This window comes from Schistocerca nitens, chromosome 6 (assembly GCF_023898315.1).
Source record: "Schistocerca nitens isolate TAMUIC-IGC-003100 chromosome 6, iqSchNite1.1, whole genome shotgun sequence".
NCBI lineage: Eukaryota > Metazoa > Arthropoda > Insecta > Orthoptera > Acrididae > Schistocerca > Schistocerca nitens.
The window spans coordinates 303,491,188-303,516,219 of NC_064619.1; positions in this window are offsets into that span (position 1 = coordinate 303,491,188).

Sequence of the window (25,032 nt, forward strand, 5' to 3'; positions counted from 1 at the left end):
TGAATGACGCAATAATATTGGTTTCTCTGTGAAAATGATCAGTATGATTTAAAAAGATTCAATCAGCAAGTTTGAAATTTATGTTGATCAGTTCAAATGGAATAATTCTAGTAACATCTTCAGCCACAGCTTTTTCTTTAGCCTCAACAACTTGATTACTAAAACCAATCAAACTTCCAATGCCATCTGCTTTATCCATATACAGTTTTACATCACTCTCTGTTTAGAATTTCATCTGCTTTAATGTGAATATTGGGCGTTTTTGAATGAATAAATTTTTCAAAATTTTTCAAACTGTACTGACCTAGAGGAATTTCTATTGTTTCTCCATTAGTATATAATTTATTATTTCTCGAAGCAGTGTTTGGAGTTAAAAAGATTGTATAAAAGCCAACCAGTGCAACAATACTAAAGCTGTCTCGTATAGGTACACTTTATTACCACTTAATTGAAACAAATGCCTTATTTACTACTGAAAAAAATTATTAATACATGAGCAAAACTGATTGGGAGCCAAAAATAAGACCTACAGAGAAGAATTCTAAAAACAAACATGGTAAGCTTTTACCAAATTCTGTTTGATGCACAGTAATTGGACCAAGCGGATGTGGAAAGATAGTATTAATGATCGACAATTATATTCTACCTACTGGTTGGTTGAACTGGAATAAATTTAATCATCTGTATGTTTACTCTAAAAGCTTAGATCAGCCAAAATATCAAGAATTTATAAAAAGGTGTGAAAAACTTGAAGATAAACATAATGAAAAATAGCTGCCTTTGTCGAGAATAATGATGAAATTGTTCCATTGGATCAGTGTCATGACAATTCAGTTGTTGTCTTTGATGACTTCATTCTTGAGAACCAAGATACCTTTAGAGAATATTTTACTAGAGGTAGACACAAAGGAATTAATTGTTTTTTACTTAGCTCAAACGTACTCAAAAAAACCGAAACAGTTTTTTAAATATCTTTAGATAGGATGACCAGTTTAAATCACATTTATCAGGAGTTTGTTGGTGGTGATTTAAAAATTGCTGGTTTTAAAGAAAAGTGTAGTAAATGTTGGAATGACTAGTTCGGTTTTTTCACAATAGACATGAGTAGAAAATCGAATGAATGGCAAGTTCAGAAATAAAATACAACATTTTATAATAACATAAATGTAAACATCAAACATAAAAATAACCATCAAACATAAATGTAAACATCAAACATAAACATAAATGTCAAACACAAACATTAGAATGTGTAATTAATTTTTTTTCTTCCCAAATAAATGTTAGCAAAATACAATCCAGAGGTTGTTAAAAAAACTAAGCAAAATAGAAAGAAAGCTGAAGAACTGAAAGAACAATTCAAGCTTTGGAAAAAACAACCAAGAACAGAGTATGAAAAATATAAAAAAGATCACCTGTTATTCATGCTATCGAAAAAGTAAAACAAGGAATCGAAGGATTAGGAGATAACGTTCTGAACGTGATTGAGGAAAACAGAGGCTGAAAAATAGTTGGTTCCATATCGTCATCATACTGAAGATTTGGAGATTTATCACCAATTAAACCATTAAAATATTGGCCTGATGATGACATTCCTGCAAAGTATGACTACACTAAAGTGAATCAGAAATTCAGGATGTATTGAATAAATACCAAGAAGAGAAACAATCTTAAAAACAAAGGAGACACAGTCCAGCAGTCGTCAGGAGGAAGCTAAAGAAACAATGTTAGTGAAAGAATGTTAAAGTATATTAATCATAGTGAAGATAAAGTTTTTGGATTGAACCTCTTGGAGCTTTTAAATATGTTGGCAAATAATCAGTAAACTTTGATGGAGATAAATTAACAGTTGGTGAGAAGAGATATGACCGAACTCAGGGATTAATGAGTCATTTAACTGAAAAACAAATTACTTTGGATGATATGAATGAAAAGGAGATTTATCAAACTATGCAAATATATTATACAAGTCAGGAGCATTGTACTCTGATAGTAACCCCAATAAAATAAAGACTAATAGAGGTAATAAATATAAATATCTGATAAAGCCAATTGTTGATGACTGTTTCACAACCTTAAAAAGATTAACTGTAGATTCTTCAGAACCAAGTTCACCTGAAAAAAGAGATAAAGGCTTAATAAAGATGTATACAGAAAAACCAGTTGAATATGTTTGGATGAATGATGTTCAGCAATTAATCAACAGATTAGCAGTAATCCATGGCAAAGAAATAGTGGAGAGTAAAAATTTTCGCAATGAAAAAGTTGTCATAGCACAGACGTTAACAAATAAATTTAGTGATTTCATAATCGACAATCCAAAAGGAATTCCATATCTGATTAGACTTTTGAATAATTTACCACAAACATTCTGGAAAAGTGATAAATATGGAAACGGATTAGTCAGTTTTGCTTTAAATTTACCGTTGACAGAGAAGCATCTACCGGGAGAACATTACTGTAGACTGTACACAAATCTTGAAGAAAGACTAGCACTTGGTAATCCAGGAATTAATCAACTAGACAAGGCTTGTAAAAGACATGATATTGCTTATCATGATCATAAAGATTGAGAATCTATACACTAAGCTGTCAAAGAATTTCAATTAGTTGCAAAAGAAAGAATGTATGCTGGTGATGATTCATCAGGAGAAAAAGTTGCAGCAACATTAGTTAGAGGAATAATGAGTGGCAAACGAAAATTAGGAATGGGATGCAGTCCTCAGCTGGTGCTGGCTTAGTCCTTAACGAAAATGGTTGGGATTTATATAAAATTTGGCAGCACCATTTCACCACTACCTAAAAATATTGATCTTTATTAACTTTTAATCTATATAAATGAATAACTTTACGATCGATTATACTTTGCTACCCTGTGGCAAGACTAAACCAAAATCAATTAAATTAAAGTTGAATAATGAACAATTAAATGCTATTGAACCATTTTTGACTGAGCCACAAAAACGCAGGAAAGAGAAAACTGGAGGAAACTTATTTGTTACATTAGCTATTCCTGTTGTGAAAAAGATTATTGAGTATCTAACATAAAAGAAGGAAGGAAAAGGCCTAACACAACTTGAAGGTCGATGTCTACCATTACTTTTGGCTGCATTACCATATCTAGCTGCTATTGGTTTACTTACTGGCGGATGTGCAGCAATCACAAATGAAGTCATAAACAAGAAGAAAGCTGACAAAGAATTAGAACAGAAAAGACATAATCAAACAATGGAGAAAAATATTGGTGTCAGACTGAAGAAAGCAAAAAAAATTCGAAGAGCTCCTCGAAAAATTTAACAGTCTTTTATCTAATTTTGATGTAGAAGAACTTCCTAACCAATTGAAAATTAAACACTTCCATGGTGTATTCACGATTGATGAATTACCAAATAAAACATCAAAAACTGAATGTGGAATAGTAAATTTAGATACTTCTGATCACACTGGTACTCACTAGATTTGTTACTATAAGAATAATGATAAAAAATTTGGTTTTGATGGTAATATACCAAAATAACTAGTAAACTATTTCTAAAAAACTGAAATATACTACAACACTGAAAGAATACAAAATTTGTGTCTATTTGTTTTAAAATTGTTATGTGAGTATTATAAGTTTAATGATATTTTGAATGTAATAAATGGACATTTTTGGGAATAAAATCAACGCTGATGAGGAACTACCATATGTTTTAAGCCCATTGGAATCAAAAATTAAAAGAGAGTTAGGCATAAAAATAGATAATTTATTCAAACAGTTCCAGAAATAACTATGGAGCATTATTGAAATATATAAAACTTTTGTTGATTTTAAAGGCAGGCAATTAGTCGATATAAAAGATCCAGTAAATGATTATGATGCTGTTACTAAACAATATGTAGGAAAAGAATTTAGTAACTTTGTCACTAAAACAAAGCTTGGTGAAAAAATTCTACAGCTTCATAGGGATAACTATAACACTATCACACATCTTGATCAAAATTTAAAAAATATGCACATAGATCTTACATTTGCTTTAGAGAGGTATAATAGACCAGAAAATATAATACACAATAGACAAATGATTGAATTTACTTTTATGACCAGGGATGAACAAAAAATACACTATTTCGAATACAATTTCAGGCTTAAAAGAATTATTGTTATTGGTAAGAATATAAATAGAGGCTTGAACTTTGATGACATTGACATCACTGTAAGCATGGGTGATAAGGTATAGGAAGTAAAGAATGACAATCAATCAATTGTGGTACACAAATCTGTAAGATTGAAAGATATAGTGAAAACCGTTCCTGTATATGTGAAGTTAATTATAGCAGATTAAATAATTTAAAACTTAATAAATTATATTTATATAAATGAATAATCACGATCACACGTCGCATTTAGTCCTTAAGGACGATCACATTTATTGCTTGAAGTGTAAAAAATGTACTGAGACTCATATTCCACACAGAGTAACAACAAAAAAATGGAAGACAAAGTATCGAACATCTTTCTACAATATGTGAAACTTAGAAGAGTAAATTTATTAAAAAACTTTGTAGGCAGTGAAGGTCTGAATAATATTCATGTAGAAATAAATAATGAATTACTTAAACTTCAGAGAAAAATTTTAAAAGGAGACAGGTTGTCTCTCTTGGTATAGACGATTTATGGCAAGCTGATATAGTTGAAACCGACTCCAATAATTTGAAAGGAATTTCAAAAATAAACAGAGGATACATATATTTATTGACTGTTATTGATGTCTTTTCAAAATTTGCTTGGGCTTTCCCACTTAAAAGATGAAACAGGTAAAAATGTAACTGACGCTTTTCAAAAATATTTACCGTCAGACACCCAAGAAATTTACAACAAAGGATTTCCAGAACTGATGAAGAAACACAAGATTAATCATTATTCAACTTTTTCTGAATTAAAAGCATCTGTTATTGGACAATTAAACAGAACACTTAAAGGAAAGATGCGGAAGAGATTTGACTTACAAGGAAATTACAAATCGATTGAACTAGTCTCAAAATTAGTTGATGAATGAAAAAAAAATGGAAATGAAGTCCCATGCTTCTTTACAGAGCATAGGGGAACGATGCAGGAGACCCGCACCACTTTACTGGGCAATGTCCTAGTGGAGGTGGTCTGCCATTGCCTTCCTCCGACCGTGATGGTGATGAATGATGATGATGAAGACGACACAACAACACCCAGTCATCTCGAGGCAGGAAAAATCCCTGACCCCGCTGGGAATCGAACCCGGGACCCCATGCTCGGGAAGCGAGAACACTACCGCGAGACCACGAGCAGCGGACAGTTGATGAATACAACAACACAAAACACTCAACTACAAAAATGAAGCCAATAGAAGTAAATGAAATGTACTATAAGATAGACATCATTGTGCCTAGTGAGATAAAGTGAGAATTAGCAAACTGAAGGGGCTTTTTGAAAAAGGATTCACTGCTAACTGGTCAACAGAGATTTTTGAAACTGAACGTATTATTCATTCCAATCCAATCACGTATACATTGAAAGACATCAAAGGCAATTTTTATGAACAAGAACTGCAGAAAACAGAATATCCAGATGTATATCTTGTTGAAAAAGTTTTTAGAAAGAATGGAGATAAAGTGTATGTTAAGTGGTTGGGCTTCGACAATTCGCATAGCACCTGGGTGATGTAACTGACTGACTTACATTCACATTCATCTTATTGTTCAAAGTTTATTTCCAAGATTTTTTTCCAAATCTTCATCTTCCCATTAATTCTGATATCCTTTGATTCTTGAAGTTCTCTGATTCTTTCTTTATCCAGATAGCGACAGCTAAAGCAATCGCCAGACTGCTTCTTATTTTTGTCTATTGCTGGGCATTCTTTGAAGATTTCAGAAACAATGTCAGCTAGTTTATCCTTAGGTAAATTGTCTATCACAACAGTTCCTGTTTTATGTACTTTGTTTCCAATCTGAAACTGGACAGTTATTTCTTGTTTGATGACGATTGGATCGAACTCTATAGCTTCTTTCTTTCTCGCATTTTCATAAATTTCGCATCGATGAGAGATGATTAAGTCAACACAGTTTTTCGAGTCAATGCAAAACAAACCAACGTAATGTTCCACACCGTCGTAGTGAATCTGAAACATTTCTTTTTCTTTGATGTCTCTGTGGACACACAAAATTTTTTCAATCATGTTCTCGATCATTTTATAGTTGTTATATTTGTGGATGGATGCATAAAACAATTTGTCGTCGTCCAAACGACTACTATTGTAAGTAGAAAATTTTAGACAACACACCACCTGCTTCAAAATAATTTCTCTTTGCATAATGTTTGGTTGCCGCAATGTAGACAGTTTCTTCTTTCTCCATTTCTACAACATTGCACATGACGTCTTTCAACTGAAGATATTCTTTTTCTTACTGCTCAAGTTCACAGCCTTTGATCTTCAGTTGATTTTGGAAGTCAATGGTAAGCTGCTGCGTTCGGTGTTCTTTCATGTACTTTGGATAGTCTATGAAGATCTTCTGTATGGTCAGACACGACTTGCGAACACGTTTAATATTTGTATTGTTCACCATCATCACAGACTCACTGAAGCTGTCGACGGTCAAGAGGATCCATTTCTTCTGGATAAGGTTGTTGTGCTTCAAAAGTTCTGGCCTCGTTTTGAATGTACTCATACTCCACCACAAGAGCGTCATCATGTTTTATTTCTATGTATGGCAGGCCATTTTGTTTGAGAAATTGCACATAATGCATCTTGATTTGTTTGTTTCCAGGGTACAAATGTTTGTCCCCTGGAATATGGGCCCAATTGCCATAAATAAAGCTAAGAATGTCGTTAGTGATCAAGATACTCCTCTCCTCATACAGAGGCACCCATTTGTCGATGAACCAAGAGCCAGAGTCCAAGTCGTAATTTCTCTCTCGAATGAATTCGAAAATGTCCAGCATTAACGAATCTGAATTTGGGACAACTGCGTTAGAAGCTGCCATTTATGAGAAACATTTTGTTATTAGTTTTGCAAAAAAAAAACAGTAGCTGAATTTTGTAGTTTGTAATCACAATATTTTTCTTTCATTAGTAACCCATCTTTTAAATTGTTTTGCAGCGTGTAATTGTGAGCTCATAACTAAATCATAAAGACCTGGTTCATTGATGAAAATTGTTCTTTTTCATTATAAGTTAGACCCGGCAATTCACTGGGTCGCAATTACCCGGGTGTAGCAATATTTTTCATATTTTAGTTTATCATCTTCATCAATATGTTTTCTAACTGTATCATCTATTTCCTGTTTTTACAAATCTAATAAAAATATTTCTTATAAATGTCGAGCCTCAACAATCTGGATGTCTGCAAACTGCTTTTTAAGTGCTTTATCTGAAAACTACCTAGAGCAGTTAAACAGAGAAGCGACTCGTGGCTGTAACATATTAGACCTTCTGGTGACTAACAGACCTGAACTATTTGAAATAGTTAACGCAGAACAGGGAATCAGCGATCAAAAAGCGGTTATGGCATCGATGATTTCAGCCGTAAATAGAAATATTAAAAAAGGTAGGAAGATTTTTCTGTTTAGCAAAAGTGGCAAAAAGCAGATTTCAGAGTACCAGACGGCTCAACACAAAAGTTTTGTCTCAAGTACAGATAGTGTTGAGGATCAGTGGACAAAGGTCAAAACCATCGTACAATATGCGTTAGATGAGTATGTGCCAAGCAAGATCATAAGAGATGGAAAAGAGCCACCGTGGTACAACAATCGAGTTAGAAAACTGCTGCGGAAGCAAAGGGAACTTCACAGCAAACATAAACATAGCCTAAGCCTTGCAGACAAACAAAAATTACGCGAAGCGAAATGTAGTGTGAGGAGGGCTATGCGAGAGGCGTTCAATGACTTCGAAAGTAAAGTTCTATGTACTGACTTCGCAGAAAATCCTAAGAAATTTTGGTCTTATGTCAAAGCGGTAGGTGGATCAAAACAAAATGTCCAGACACTCTGTGACCAAAATGGTACTGAAACAGAGGATGACAGACTAAGGGCCGAAATACTAAATGTCTTTTTCCAAAGCTGTTTCACAGAGGAAGAGTGTACTGTAGTTCCTTCTCTAGATTGTCGCACAGATGACAAAATGGTAGATATCGAAATAGACGACAGAGGGATAGAGGAACAATTAAAATCGCTCAAAAGAGGAAAGGCCGCTGGACCTGATGGGATACCAGTTCGATATTACACAGAGTACGCGAAGGAACTTGTCCCCCTTCTTGCAGCGGTGTACCGTAGGTCTCTAGAAGAGCGTAGCGTTCCAAAGGATTAGAAAAGGGCACAGGTCATCCCCTTTTTCAAGAAGGGACGTCGAACAGATGTGCAGAACTATAGACCTATATCTCTAACGTCGATCAGTTGTAGAATTTTGGAACACATATTATGTTCGAGTATAATGACTTTTCTGGAGACTAGAAATCTACTCTGTAGGAATCAGCATGGGTTTCGAAAAAGACGGTCGTGCGAAACCCACCTCGCGCTATTCGTCCACGAGACTCAGAGGGCCATTGACGCGGGTTCACAGTTAGATGCTGTGTTTCTTGACTTCCGCAAGGCGTTCGATACAGTTCCCCACAGTCGTTTAATGAACAAAGTAAGAGCATATGGATTATCAGACCAATTATGTGATTGGATTGAGGAGTTCCTAGATAACAGAACGCAGCATGTCATTCTCAATGGAGAGAAGTCTTCCGAAGTAAGAGTGATTTCAGGTGTGCCACAGGGGAGTGTCTTGGGACCGTTGCTGTTCACAATATACATAAATGACCTGGTGGATGACGTCGGAAGTTCACTGAGGCTTTTTGCAGATGATGCTGTGGTGTATCGAGAGGTTGTAACAATGGAAAATTGTATTGAAATGCAGGAGGATCTGCAGCGAATTGACGCATGGTGCAGGGAATGGCAATTGAATCTCAATGTAGACAAGTGTAATGTGCTGCGAATACATAGAAAGATAGATCCCTTATCATTTAGCTACAAAATAGCAGGTCAGCAACTGGAAGCAGTTAATTCCATAAATTTTCTGGGAGTACGCATTAGGAGTGATTTAAAATGGAATGATAATATAAAGTTGATCGTCGGTAAAGCAGATGCCAGACTGAGATTCATTGGAAGAATCCTAAGGAATGCAATCCGAAAACAAAGGAAGTAGGTTACAGTACGCTTGTTCGCCCACTGCTTGAATACTGCTCAGCAGTGTGGGATCCGTACCAGATAGGGTTGATAGAAGAGATAGAGAAGATCCAACGGAGAGCAGCGCGCTTCGTTACAGGATCATTTAGTAATCGCGAAAGCGTTACGGAGATGATAGATAAACTCCAGTGGAAGACTCTGCGGGAGAGACGCTCAGTAGCGAGGTACGGGCTTTTGTTAAAGTTTCGAGAACAAACCTTCACCGATGAGTCAAGCAGTATATTGCTCCCTCCTACGTATATCTCGCGAAGAGACCATGAGGATAAAATCAGAGAGATTAGAGCCCACACAGAAGCATACCGACAATCCTTCTTTCCACGAACGATACGAGACTGGAATAGAAGGGAGAACCGATAGAGGTACTCAGGGTACCCTCCGCCACACACCGTCAGGTGGCTTGCGGAGTATGGATGTAGATGGATGTAGATGTAGATGGAAGTTGAAGCAAAAGGAAATAGTGAAACTGATTGGGAATACTTATCAGAACAATATGAATAATCTGAAGATCTTATGAGAGAAATTCAAGACGAATTAGAGTGGGTTATTATATATTCACAAGACTTGTCTGAAGAATTTAAGAGAGAATTTGAAAATAAGTTAGACTGGAAAGGTATATCATCTAATCAAAAATTACCTGTTGCCTTTATTAAAGAATTTCAAGATACAGTGAATTGTGTTGTTATATTCACAAGAATTGTCTGAAGATTTTATGAGAGAATTTCAAGACAAATTAGGTTGGGATATTATATCATGCTGTCAAAAACTGACTGCAGATTTTATCAGAGAATTTCAAGATAGATTAGATTGAAATGGTATATCATCTAACCAAGTATTGTGTGAAGGATTCATTAGAGAGTTTCAAGATAAAGTAAATTGGGAAAATATATCATATAGAGAAGAAGTGACTGAAGATTTTATGAGAGGATTTCAGGATAAATTAGATTGGGCTATTATGTCATGTAGTCAAAATCTGACTGAAGATATTATGGAAAAATTTCAAGTTAAATTTATTTGGGAGTTAATTTTAAAATATCAATATGTATCAGATTCACTCTTACAAAAAAATTTTCATCCTTAGAAACTAATTGAACAACCTGACGATATTGAATGTTCTATATGTTTAAGTGATGAAAATCGTCAATTTGTAAAAACAAAGTGTAATCATATTTTTCACAAAGAGTCTATTGATGAATGGTTAAAGGAAAGAAATAATTGCCCATTGTGTGGAAGTAATATTAAAACCCAAATTGATTATGAGTCTGATGTTGATTAGAGTTGAATTGTAAGTGAAAATAAGTTTATTGATTTAGAGTAATTATATTATTTTAACTCTATATAAATGAAGATACTTCTTCTACTGCTGTTTGTGAAAATAGTAGTAGCAGAGCCAGCTGAAGCAGGCTTAGGCCTGGGACCTGATGAAAAGAACAAAGCAGCTAAATATTTAATTGATCTGGGTTACTTGGATATTCAATCAACAACTAAAATAACCCAAGTAAGTAATGAATAATTAAGAGAATCGTTAATGTTATTTCAGCTAACACACAATCTTGAAGTTACTGGTGAATTAAGTGAAGAAACTTTGTTTTATGAACAGACCTAGCTGTGGTGTAAAAGATTCATTCGATAGTTATAGAACTGCTATGTATAAATGGATTTAAAAAGTTATAAAATGGAATTAAAAAGGAGCGAATCAAAAATTATTAAAAGTAACAGAAACAGCATTCCATTTATGGCAAAAATACACCAATATTAAATTTTTGTGATATTAATAATTCAGATATTTTAATTACAAGTAAAAGACGAGCACATGCATTTGAAATTTCTGGTCACCAATGTTCAATAAATATAGATGGAAAAGGAAATGTAGTAGCTCGTGCATTTTTTCCAACTATGAATAATGATCCAGTAGAGATACATACGGATAAAGATGAAAATTGGTACCAGTATTTGGAAACTGGTGGAAATAACACTGAATTATCAGGCAAACCTATTAGAACTTTTGATTCATCAAATTGACGATTCATTAGGTTTAGAACATACAGATGTTTATGCATCGATAATGTATCTTACTATAATGGTTGAAATACAGAATTAAGAGAGGATGACATAAATGCTATTCAAAGTTTATACGATAAAACAACACAGTCGTTCACCCGAGAGAAAATACCAGTTGCTTCAAGTGCTTCTAAGCCTCCTTTAGCTGATGCTGAATTATGTGAGCAATTGTTATGTGCGATTTCAAAATTTGAGCAGTTATTGTTTGTGAATGGTAATTTATATATTTTTATCAGATCTGTTTATGGATAACTGATCAAGGACAACGAATTACTGATTGGTTGAAATTCTTACCACAAGATTTACAAAAAATAGATGGAATATATCGAAGACCGAGTGGTGAAGTTTTATTATTTGTTAACAATGTGATTTACATGGTAAATATTGCAACACTTCAGTTAATTTCAAGACAGCCAAAATTATTTTCTGCACCAAGATTGCATCAAGATTTTAAATTAAATTCTACACCAAGAAGAAATGCAGATGATAAACGGGTATTCATTGGACAAATATATTATACTAGAACTGACATGTGATTACATTTTCACGCTATTTGGGTGCATAGATCCTGAGAAATCAGTACCCAGAACAACCACCTCTGGCCGTAATAACGGCCTTGATACGCCTGGGCATTGAGTCAAACAGAGGTTGCATGGCGTGTGCAGGTACAGCTGCCCATGCAGCTTCAACACATTACCACAGTTCATCAAGAGTAGTGACTGGTGTATTGTGTCAAGCCAGTTGCTTGGCCACCATTGACCAGACGTTTTGAATTGATGAGAGATCTGGAGAATGTGCTGGTCAGGGCAACAGTCGAACATTTTCTGTATCCAGAAAGTCCCATACAGGACCTGCAACATGTGGTCGTGCATTATCCTGCTGAAATGTAGGGTTTCGCAGGGATCGAATGAAGGGTAGAGCTACGGGACGTAACACATCTGAAATGTTAGTCCACTGTTCAAAGGTTACTGTAAGAGCAAGATAAGGTATTCAAAATGTGAAAAATTCAAGTGGCTCTGAGCACTATGGGACTTAACATCTGAGGTCATCAGTCCCCTAGAACGTAGAACTACTTAAACCTAACTAACCTAAGGACATCACACACATCCATGCCCGAGGCAGGATTCGAACCTGCGATCGTAGCGTAGCATAGAAAATTTGGAAATAAAATGGCTGGTAATATAAACAGAAGATTTTCAGGATTACCTACTGGAATAAATTCTGCATTTAGTTACATTAATGGCTTGTATTTTTTCAAGGGAGACACATTCTATGAATACAATGAAATCACAAAAATATTGGTTAGACCGGTACAATTGATTTATCTTTATTTAGAACTAATTGTATTAAATCAACAGGGTTAGTTTCTAAGGTAATATATATTTTGAAAGATACATTGCAAAAATTAGAATTTTTTATATATAAATGGAGCAGTTTCAACAATAGCCTTCTGCAAAATCCAAATTTTGCACATACTATAATACTGAGATGTCAACTGATAATTTTACTTTACAGAAATACACCAAAGATTTTAACAGAACGATGTGTAGACTACATATAAATAAATATCATGTAAAAAATTACAATGAAAATCAAATTCCTTGCGATGTGGAAAAAGTGTACCTGAAAATTATTACAAAGAACATTTATGACGGATTCCGTGTGAAGAACATTTGAAAATATTATTATCGAAGAATAACGAAGAAGCTGTCACTGATCAAACATCTGCTGAAGCAGTCACATCTACAAGGGAATGTAAGGGTTGTCAGGAGATTAAAGATTTAATTTGTTTTTACGTAAATCCTTCACATAAAGATAAACATAATGATAAATGTAAGAAGTGTACTTTAGAATATGTGAAGAACAAGAAATTGGTGACAGCTAAAGCAGTCTTAGACTATGTCTGTGTCTGAAACATCTCGAACGTAATCCGTATTAAATAAGATCCTTACCATCGATTTGTGAATCCTTACCATCGATTTTTTAAAAACTAATTTTTGCAAATCTAATGAATTTTATTTCCTTTAAATAGAAGGGCCAAATGGAGAACTTCACAATTGCTCAAGTTTGTGATGTTGCAGGAGACATAGTTTGAGTGGCTGCAGCAAACTGAACAAGGCTGATCTAATTAGATTTTGTTGTAGCACATCGAGAGGTGACGCAAGGTATCGAATTTGAATCTTCATCAAATTTCCCAGAACACACTGCATAGTATTCTCTAGTTCTACATGACCGTGAGATTAACTATTGCCCACTTACTGGTGTTGTGCAGCGTGTATAAATTACCAAGTGCTGTGGCATGCCCAGAGCATTTCACAATAACTTGCAGTGTGAATGTCGTTGTCGACATTCAAGGTTTCTATGATAATGAGTGTCGAAATTCGTATTTAAAGATGTTGCACTCATAGCATACACAGAAGATGCTGGTATAATAGAGACATTCTTAACAAGAATTGCATCACGGAGGCCTTTCAAGGATGTGTGTTAAAACACGGAGGAGTGCAAAATGGCTAACATGTTTGTTTCATGGACTCCACTGGGACGATTCTGGTATACCTTATAAAGAAATGATGACGTCACTTCGAATATTCGATCATCCTGAGACCATCATCTACGTCTAAGGCGAGGAGAAGATCGCTAGTATACAGCGAATCTTCAAGTTTGCATCTATTCAAGACATGGAATTCTACAGGTGCCCTGCTATTCATAAGCTTAAAAAGAACAAGATGTGCGAAAATAGAGTTGTGTCTGCTTTAGAAAATGTAAAATTACTTTTAAGTTGGATTAATAAAAATAAATGAATTTTTTTACCTCACATTCTGTGCTTTTCTTTCTTTTTACCTAGCTCCTACTTAGATAGCACGTAGCTTTGCCCAGATGCCATGTCTGTGGCTTTGTTCAAGCACAGGAGATATAATTGCAGCCATGTTTGCTATATGTCTTTGGAAGCGGACACGACCACATGGCGCCTGTTCCCAAAAATCTATACATGTGGCACAATAGGCGAAATCCCATGCAATCATTATTTATATTCTGTTTTCCTCCATCTTAAACGTCACCTCCCACATGCTTTAAATTAATAACAACAAAGACATACGGTAACGAATAAGAATTTTTTATTCAGACATAAATACTCACAGTATTAATACAGCTTTACATCCACAAATCTCGTTGTTTTTACGATACACGAAATAATACTGCTTTTAAAATCAAATTTCTAGCAACTGCTTTAAATTTTTTTATTTACAGTTCATAGTCTTTAAAAATAATAGTACTGATTGAAAAATTTTTTTGTACTTTACATTTCAGTACTGATTACATCTATTGCAGAGGTATAGTTCTTCTTACACTAATACTATTACTAGCGAAATTCAACTGAAACAGAAGACGTGATTTATACTTTGAACTGGGTGCCTCTAAGCATTTTCCACCTCAAGCAGCTGAAATAATATAATAATACAATGTAGCTGATTACCCTAAAATGTTCATCAGAAACAGCTGCACTAAAATGAACAGGGTGGAACTCACACTTAAAACTAGTATGAGTTGGATAACTAGCGCCAGGTGAAACTTAAAAACTAATCTATTTACACTTACACTCACACATTAGTCTTGCGCATAATAGTTCACGACTGGGAACGTTCAGTTTAGTTCGTGGGTCCTTCGCGAACTAGGTCGCTCTTTTAGTTCGTTAGCTCCCATCTCGATTTCCAGAAGGACAGTTCGCTGGCTTTGCCACCGCTACTGTAGTCGCTCCTTTATTTGTTATGCTAGTCTTTTAAATAATGACCAGAGTTGCCAATTCTGTATTGTTACAGTGTTATGTCGAATAATCAGACTTCGAAAGGGCAAATAAACCAGTTATTTAAAGAAATGGGTAAAATGGGCTAGTCACCTACTTTACATACAGTGTACTCGTAGTATTTTAATTTTAAACTATATTTCTTTATTTATTTATTAGTTCATTGTAGCAATATTACTTACAGAATATGCTAAATGTGTTTTTTTAATAAAAATACACTTTCATAAATAATCGACTTTTTTAAAGTTTTGGAAATAACCAACAAAAAATATTTCTGCTTTAGGGACAGGTTAAGTACTATATGACACAAACAATAATACTTTTATCATTAACAGAAGAAACACTAACACTTATAATTTGTTACCAAACAATTAGACATAGAAAAAAAAACTATGACCCCTGAGTGAGATCGTATTCTAAAGCATACTTTTTCTAAAGCATACTTTTTGTGCTTTGCATTATCATTCTTTAAATAATCAGTCTTCTTATTAACAGAATCATCCGTTGGTTCTTGGTAGAACAACATTATAACTGGTGCTTTTCATTTATTAATCAGTCTTCTAATTTTCAACTGAAATATTACAAAAAGGTACATATTATTATGTAAAAACATTAATTTGGAAACTTTGTTCGTTGATAACAGTGTTCTTCGTTCATTAAGGATTTGTCCCGTCGCCGAAAAAACGCGTTCGCAGGGCACTGATGTCGCTACTATGCAAAATCTCTTTAATACATATACATATACATGAGGATATAACTGACGACGCTCGTGCCACCATTCAAGGGGATTTTTTTTTACCTAAATGCTCTTCATTGAGATATTTATCGAGTACGCGAATACCAGCAGCGAGTTGGTTATCTGGTCTAGTGATTTTTCTTATCTCTTGGTCATACTCGCTCCAGTCTTTTTTATTTTCATTACTGCTGCTACTAGAACAAGACGCCGAAGTGTCGGTAGCAGTAGGATCAGCCACTAAAATATCTCGATTCACCCTCAGAAGTAACTGCACGCTGCCAACTTTAATTTTGAATCGTTGTATTGCAACTTCACAAGCTTTTTGATTTCTAAATCCTCTCTGTCTAAATTGGGGGTCCAGAATAGTACACTCAGCCTATAGAATGTTATTCTCTAAATCTTTTCTTGAGCACTGATTGCACAGCGACAATTTTTTTATTGTTAGAATCATTCTTCTGCAGAAAACTGTTGAGCAGGTTACAAAACACAATAACTTTTGAAAAGTCACATTTCCTTTGGCACTTATTTCTACCATAATTTCATAGAATGGACTACGTAAGGGCAAAACTCCTTCTCTTATTTGCCAGTCACTTTCTTTTATTGTTAGGTCAGAGCGCAGAATTGCTAACGTAGCAATCACTGCATTCTTTACCTTCATTATTCGCTGAAGCATGTCAAAAGTAGAATTCGTCGGGTCTGGACGTCCTGTTTGAGCTTGAGGACAGGCAGATTCATTTGCTGTTGTGTAGCAATCAGTTTTTTTTTGGCCTTGTGTACTACGACTGAAAAACTGGACAATATTTTTAACTTGCGCCAAAACGTCAGATATTTGTTTAGTAGCTTCTTGTACAACAAGATTTAGAGAGTGGGCGAAACATGAGACTGATCGCCACTCACCAAGTCTGACAGCAGATCAGATATTTGCAGCATTATCGCTAACAATAGCAGCAACTTTGTGGAAAATATGCCAGTCTGTCATAACGTCTTTCATGAAATTGCTCTTTATAATTAATGCAACCAAGTAATGCCGACTGAAGTTTAGTCTCTTCATATATAATGTGGGCTACAATGGCTATATAGCTTTCATTATTCCTCGACATCCAACCATCGGTACTGAGAGATAACGCAGATACAGCTTGCACCTTCTTTTGTACTTCATCCATTATGTCATTGTGAACCCTTGATATTAAATTTTACGATAAGGTTTTTCTTGATGGAAGTTTGTAGTTTGGGCAATGAGAAAATAGTTCTATCAGTTTTCGAAAATCTTTTTCTTCCACAATTCATAGAGCATGATGCCCTTTAGCTACCATCTTAACAACTTGTCTATTTCTTCATTCTTTCGGACTGATAGTGGTCTTCGAATATATTTGTTCATTGATTGTTGGGAGGCTGATACCGAAATAACATTATGCAATAAACATGTAGTTTGATTTACTTGCAGTGAGGAAAACTAGACATTATCAGTGGTTGCCTTTCCATCTTTATTGGGATTAAAGCGTGTTTTTTTCTTTTCATATGCTGGGTTAAATTTCCGTTTGAGCCACCTGCAATACTTATTAATGTTTAACAGTGGTTACATTTTGCTTTTCTATTATCTGTGTCTTCAGCGAAATGTGTCCACAAGGAACTGTTTCCTTTTTGATGACATCATAATAAACAGCATAAAACAAAACATAGTAACCCTATAATCAACCAATAAGCATTACCATACTCCACATCATCGCATTGTAGAAGTCCATTGTTATGTGGTGATAGTCATTTTACATTACACATTTTAGGTACTGTACTTACCTAATGCTGTGTACGATTTTACTTCTTGACACTATGGTTATATGTCACACACTTCAGTGCAGAATACCGTAAAACAGAAAATTCGCAGCACTGAACTATGTAACTACAGCTGGCAGACGCTCAGCACGATATGACGCTCATTGGCGGGGAGGGGAGGGAGGGGGAAGCACGTGATTTTTAAAGCCTACTGCGGGCTCTCGCTCCGTCTCACTGTTGTCCGTCGGTCTTCGGAAAAGAGCGAACGAACTAAGTAGCAAGGTTGTCCGTGAACTAGTTCGCGTAGTTTGCCTGTGGGAGTGCTCTTCCGAACTAGTTCGTTTGCGAACTACACAAGTCTATCACACATGCACATGAAGTTCAAAAACGAGAAATATGGTAAACTGTTTTTTTCCTTCATTTACGTTTTTTAAACTTTTTTGATGATTTTGGTTGAATTTCTTAAATCTTTCATTTACATTGCACATTTTTCAATTTTCAATATTTTTTTATAATGTTTTCCCAGCACGCACTGCTTGTATAGTCGGCCTAGATATTATGGTACTTATTTAGGAAAAAAACAGAATTTATTTACACACAAGCATACATATTTACACAGACATCCACACTCAAGCCCACTCACAAGCATATACACAGATGCACATAAGCACTCACACATTCAGGCATGCCATATATTACATATACAATATAGCATACTATTAGGTACAAGCTGTCACTCAGCCAGTCAATCACTCACTCTGTCTCATTTGCACCGTTGGGGTCCCCCACCCCCTCTAGCACTTCAAGTAAATAGTGTGAGTACAGGAGGGTTTCAACACCGTCTTGACAAATGGATCTTTTAAATCCCAAATCGAATACTTCCAGATCGTTAGCCTTCACTAGCGCTTCAGACCTCTACCCTCCACCAATGCTAACTTCTCACATCTAACATCCATCACTGCTGGCTGTTAACCTGTTAATCTCCAACTGCCCAACAGTACTTCCATCACTGGTGGCGACTAACTTCCAGCTGCCCAACACTACTGGCAATTAACTTTCAACAACACGTCCAACCAGCCACAGAGTCTCTTACAAAGAAAGCACAGTCAAAGATCCAATGCAAAGTGTTACACAGCGCTGGCAACACAGAAGCAGCCCACTTACATAGCCCCGTGCTCCCCATAAAAAATTTTACTTATTATTTTTAACAGTGGCCAGGATCAATTTGTTAAATTTTTTTATATTAACAATATCAAATAGATCAAATGTACACAATTATTAATGCACTATTGGTAAAAAGCAAATGTCGTCCTCAGAGTCCCTAAAGACAGTCCTAATTATATATCAGAGTAGTAGTCTATGACAGTTTTATGCACAAAGTCTGAGCAGTAAAAAAAATTCACCCACAAGTAGTGTGCCACCATGCAGTCTTGAAGAAGTGTTGTTCTCCCAATGGAAACAGTGCTGATTTTTGACATGAATATTGGTAGAATTTGTAGGTCGCCACAGAGCAGACCCACAGTATTTCTTGTAGAGATTATGGTAGTAGTGGGCCACCAAGGATGCAGACCCACTGTAGTCCTTGTAGAGATTGTAGTGGTAGTAGGCCACCAAGGGTGCAGATCCACAGTAGTCCTTGTAGACATGGCCAGCAGCCATCCATTGCGACTGTCCGGGTGCAAAATCCTAATTGAAGAGTCATGTGGATAATAAAGCAAGTCCATAAACTACCACATGTCCACTCACTAATTTTTTTTGCAATGTCCTTAGAACCAGCAATGCTGTTAATGAGTCCCTTGCTGAATTATCAACACACGTCCAAACACTAACACAGTCATTTAGCCTCTTGAGACTTAACACATACAGTATGACCAACAGAAATGTGTGCAGTAAAATGAATCCCTACTATTTACTTAATTTGAAGAGCTTGTGTATATACAATTTACAATTTTATGGAATAAGAATACAATTACAGAGGTACAGAAAACATCATTAAAGAACATGGCAATACAGATAACATTTGTAGTAATACAGGCTTTACAAAGGAATAGAAATAAGCATATAAATGAGTATTCCAGGAATTGTGACATAAGTAAATAAATGAAAAATGAGACTATCCATCAAAATATTCACTTGACACATGAGCATTAAAATAAAACAGAACAGAATAAATTATGTCTAAACATTTTTACAAGGTAAAGAATGTTTTAGATTTGAGGATAACAGTATTCCACAACATAGTGAACGCAGCTTAGTACTAGAAGAAAAAATTCAATTAATCTTATCAGGTAAATACACAGAGAGGAGGAACACAGGTACACAAGGGTACACATAAACACAGTGTGGAATAACGCAAAAGGAAAGGACAGGGTTTGTTTTCAGTGTAACATTTGGTACTACAATGCTTGTGATACTTCATTTCCGATTAAAACTTCGTTTCCATCCGTCGCTGAATTAGAGGCTTTAGCTAACGTTTGGACATTTGACAAATTTCGTTTCTTTCTTTCTGGGAAACACGTAAAAGTTTATAGTGATCACTGTGGATTACAATTTCTTATGTCATCAACTTAAATCATGATAGACTGAAACGTTGGGCATTGTTTCTGCAGGAATTCAACTTTACAATAGTCTACATTTCTGGCAAGGAAAACATTGTTGTGGACGCACTGTCACTTGCATCGGCTGGCCTTGACAAAAGCAAGAGAGAAGCTAACATTGAGAAAAATTTCAGTATTCTTTACATTCAAAAGTAGCCTAGAAAACTTCATCACTGCATCTTTGAAGAACATCGCTTATGAACAAGACAAAGATCTGATTTGGAAAGATGTTAAAAGTAAATGGCATGAAAAGATACACACACAGATTCGTCACTATTATCTGGTTAGAAACAACATACTCTTGAAACATTGCACTGTTGATGAAAGATAGGGATACTTTGTATTCCTGACGATTTTCTTAATAAGCTCATCTGGTACATACACTTCAGCTACACAAACTTTGGTCCACGAAAAATGTTGTCATATTCTTCGAACGACTTGTTACTTTAACAACATGACAAAGAGAATTCGGAAAATCTTGTCTATTTGTAGGCTTTGCCAAAAAGCTAAACCATCTACCATCTCACATCATGCTCCATTGTTTCCTATCATTTCTACTAGATTAAAAGAATTTGCTGCTGTTGATCTTCTGGTACCCATTGTCAGAACGTCGAATGGATTTTCCTACGTTCTAGTAGCTGTTGAACTTACTTCAAAATTTGTTTCTTTCACACTGTTACTCAAAGCCATTGGACAGTCTGTATCCAACGCCTTTGGTAAAAATTTCTTACTTGAAGTCGGACAAGTTGCTAAAGTTATTTCAGATAACAGACCACAATTCAATTATGCTGTTGGGTCAAACATACTTCCGAATCGTAAAATCAAACCTGTTTTCATTTCATTGTACTCACCACATTGTAACCCTTGTGAACGGATTATGAAAGAAATCAGTAAGTTTTGCAGACTTTATTGTCACAGGAAGCATCGTATTGGGACAGATACTTTCATTTATTTCAAAACGTGCTGAATGATATGCCTCATGACTCCACTGCTTTACCACCTATTCTTGTACTGTAAAATAAGGAACCACCGAACAGAATTAGACAGCTTGTACCTTTTCCAAATACACATAAACTTCGACATAAAGACATAATTTACTTATCTATTAAAAATATAAGTTCTGCTGCAGACAAAAGGAGAAAATTACACGGTAAGACAAATGCAAAGAAACTACATATTGGTCAGAAGGCTCTCATTAAGGCCCGTTCATTGTCACATAAGAAGAAACATTTGAGTCACAATTTCTTTCTGATCTACAATGGACCTTATAGGATCCAATGTATACCGCATGATAATTGTGTTGAATACACGACATTTCTCATGTAAAACGTTTTATTAAGAGATAATTTGCTTTCTAAGTTGTTCTTTGCTATAAAAGTTCTACTTCATGTTACTACTACGCTTTGGCACACTTAAAAACTGTTAACATGCAACAATGTTTTGAAGTCAGTAAAGAACATATGGAACTTATTAAGACAGTAATTTTATGAGTGCATTTTTATAGGGAACAGACGACACAGTCTCAGTGTGTGTTCGTTTTTCTTGTTAGTTGCACGATTACGTCAGGACTATAAAGTCCACGTTCTTGGAACATACACCAATAATGCAGCTTTACTGCAACATTTTGGTTTACTTGAAAAGACTTTTGTGTTTAAAGTACTTTGAGAGAGGTTACAGTCAACACAGTATTTGGTTTGTTTGACAGCTACACGATTATGCTACAACACTACCAATGAGTGACACAGTTTTCATTATTATTTTAGCACTGCGTTTGTTTTATGTTCGCACAGTTTTTCTATGTTCTTCTGAAAAGTAAAACATATTTTGGTAGTGACTCTTGTGACATAGCTACAATGAGATAGGTATTTTTCAAACACAATATGTTACAGAACAGTACTTTCTTGGTCATGGCAATGTACATAATAACTACAACATCTATACGCATAGCATTTTTACTTTTGTATATGACAAGGTAAGTACATTGACCTCTGGAGAACTTTACGTATGAACGACAATAACTACGACAATTCGCACATTTTTACCGGTAGCCAATGACAGAAATTATCTTACAGTAAGATGCAGAGTTTAGCGCTACATGACATGCATTTGAGTGATTATCTTTCATACTTGAAATATTTTTAGAAATATTGTAGGACTACTATGATACAGAGAAGGTTTTCAACGATACTTTTAATTTTATTGTTGTTATCTGTAACATATGAGGGCATAATTACATCACCCTCACGGGGGTACATGCTTACTTTGTGTACCATGCGTACGGAAAGCGCAAGGAGCCCTAGCTAATATGGTATTTGCTTATACAACATGACACATCGGTACCATATTTCTGTAACACACAATTACACAGCTATCTGATCATTTAACTGAGAGAGACAAACATTTTATTACGTAATTACACAGTTAGATTACTTCACACTTATAAAATTGTACTTTGTCTGCATTTTGGAAACTGTTCACATTTAATTTAGGAACCACTGTGATACTAGAAGAGATTTGAGTGATGTATTTTGTGTGGGATCCTGAGTTTTGAAGTACGTTTGAGGTACATGACTATTTAAGCGAGCAAAGATAACTTTTTTAGAGGTTTTGTGATTATTGAAGGAAGCTACGACGATTTTGCGATATTATTGATCTGTTATGAGATGTTATTATAGAATCGTGGTTGAAGAGTTATGAGATGTGAATATATATGTGAATGTGAGTACCACGATGCCAAAGGAAATTTTTGGACACTGTTATTCATGAGATTTTGTTTCTATACACTTCTAACGTAAATTTTCAACGTGTTATATCTATTATTGGTATCAAGCTGTTATTGTAGTGGAGACTGTTGTCGTAAATATTTCGGTAACGTGTGTATGTGACCTTGACATAACACTGTGCTGGGCTGCATGCTACTTGCTTTGAAATATACTTATTGTTGTGTGGACTTTTAACTTTCCTTGTACTGCTTTAGCCGCTTTGAAGCTACCCGCACTTTCACAAGTGCTCGCATGGTTGAAGAAAAGGGAGCCTGTTGACCTTGTTATTGACATTTCTTTGCAGAACGCATCACAAACACGACACGCTATCATGGAGACATAACTACACTGTGGAGCTCGTAAATTTAATACTAATACTAATATACACACTTTCTCTCTATAGATCTATTAAATAATAATTTTATGATCTACATACTTAAAAAGGAGCACTAGGAAACTTAAGAAGGAGAAGTGATTGACAATAGGAACTGCATACATAATTTTCTTTTCAAGGACTTAGTAATTTTTTGGTAGAATAGGTTGTTGTGGTGCATCACTTTAGTGTTAAGATGTGACATAGACATTAAGATGTAAATAGACATTCCCTTCTCTGCAATGCTATCTTCACTGTAATATGTTTTCTGCTTGTGCTCTGTCGTGTTTAGGTATAAGTTATTGCATTTGCTACTACTATTTGCCAGCCATTGTCCTACTGAATTTTACTTTGTACTACTCTTATAAGCCAGTTGTACCACAGATTTATATTTCTTGTTTGCTGCATATTGCCTTATATTAGTTGTAATGTTGCATTTGCTTTGCTAATTTAGATGTACTGCTGCTTGCTTTGCCAATTTGCATTTTTTGTCATTGCTGTTTGTGTGAACTGTTTCATGCTGCTGCATTCCCTCATTCTCTAGTTTATGTATCTGAGCTCAGTAAATTTAGGTTAGCTTAAGAGGGGGTAGGCTATATAAGAGAATGAGTTGTGATGAATTGGGAAGAAATGTATTGTGAAGCTATGAAAAAAAGTTACCCAAAGAGTATTGTATATTGAGGAATAATTATTTTGAAATGGAAAATGAAATGATAACTAGAGTTTAGGGTCGACAGTTTAGGTAGGATTTCCTTGGAAACAAAGGATGAGGTAAGATAATGGAAAATAAATGATGAGGTAATAAATATGTGAAAGTAAATACAGAAAGCGTGGTAAGATAGGATTTTTCTTTATGGGCACAAATGTTGAAATAAGAAGAAAAGATCTGTGGCAAAACGAAGTTTTGATTGGAAATGAAGTATCACAAGTACTGCAGTACCAAATGTTACACTGAAAACAAACCCTATCCTTTCCTTATGTTTACCCTTATGTATCTGTGTTCTTCCTGTCTCTGTGTATTTTACCTGATAAGATTAATTGAATTTTTTTCTTCTAGTACTAAGCTGCATTCACTATGATGTGGAATACTGGTATCCTCAAATCTAAAATATTATTCACTTTGGAAAAATGTTTAGACATAATTTATTCTGTTCTGTTTTCTTTTAATGCTCATGTGTCAAGTGAATGTTTTAATGGATAGTCTCATTTTTCATTTATTTACTTATGTCACAATTCCTGGTATACTCATTTATATGCTTATTTCTATTCCTTTGTAAAGCCTGTATTACTACAAATGTTATTTGTATTATCATGTTCTTTAATGATGTTTTCTGTTCCTTTGTAATTGTATTCTTATGCTGTAAAATTGTAAATAGTATAGACTACAGTTCTTCAATTAAGTAAATAGTAGGGATTCATTTTACTGCACACATTTCTGTTGGTCATACTGTATGTGTAAAATCTCAAGAGGCTAAATGACAGTGTTAGTGTTTGGATGTGTGTTGATAATTCAGCAAGGGACTGGTTAACAGCATTACTGGTTCTAAGGACATTGCAAAAAAATTAGTGAGTGCACAAGTGGTGCTTTTTATCCGGAAAACTCTTCAATTTGATTGTGCACCCGCACAGTCATAATGGATGGCTGTTGGCCATCTCTACAAGGACTACAGTGGGTCTATACCCTTGGCAGCCCACT